Source organism: Miniopterus natalensis, chromosome 1, assembly GCF_054644295.1.
Source record: "Miniopterus natalensis isolate mMinNat1 chromosome 1, mMinNat1.hap1, whole genome shotgun sequence".
Taxonomy (NCBI): Eukaryota; Metazoa; Chordata; class Mammalia; order Chiroptera; family Miniopteridae; genus Miniopterus; species Miniopterus natalensis.
The window spans coordinates 78,358,524-78,359,469 of NC_142081.1; positions in this window are offsets into that span (position 1 = coordinate 78,358,524).

The window sequence follows — 946 nt, forward strand, 5'->3', positions numbered from 1 at the left end:
GTTATACATTGTGCCTTAAATTTTTATATTTTTATTTATGCAAGCTATAAAATTTCCCATAAATACATTAAATGGTTTTGTCTTATTTTTTAAGCCTCTTTCAGTTTTTCTTTCTTTTCATCCTTTTAACATTTACTGTTCCCTCTGGGTCATAGTTTGTGATATTCTGTCCTCTTCTAATCATCTCATAAAAACCAGACATAGTGTGAGAACCTTTACAATGAATTCAATTCTCTAACATTGAATCCTTAACAAACTCGTTTTATAAAATGTAACCCTGGTACTGGTTAATAAAAAGCTAGACAGATTTTTTTATACCATTGATTTTAATTAAAGTATTAACTTGAATACTTTTTTTTAACTGAAACATCCTATTAAAAGAAACATCCTGTCTAAACACTTCTAATCCAGAAATGAAATGAATGGGAAAGTCTGTAATCTTTGAAATACATAATATTTTAGAATACTCAAGGTTAAATGATCACATTATAATTTAAACTATTCTTCAAATATTCAAATTCTTAATGACAAATGTCAGAAGTAGTCCATAAAAACTTCCTTTATTCCTAAATATTACATAGATTTAAAGTGGACTCCTTCTGCTTGGCCGGTGTGGCTCAGTGGTTGAGTGCCAACCCATGAACCAGGAGGTCATGGTTCAATTCCCAGGCAGGGCACATGCCTGGGTTGCAGGCTTGATCTCCAGTGGGGAATGTGCAGGAGGCAGCCAATCGATAATTCTCTCTTATCATTGATGTTTCCTATCTTTCTCTCCCTTCCTCTCTGAAATCGATAAAAACATATTTAAAATAAATAAAGTGGACTCGTTCTACCCTAACCAAATCACACTTGTCATATTTGAGCTAAGTGGAAACAATTTATTGCTTCCTAATTTGGTCCTATTGCTTCCAAACTATTAATTCCAATAATGAGAACATTTGCTGTG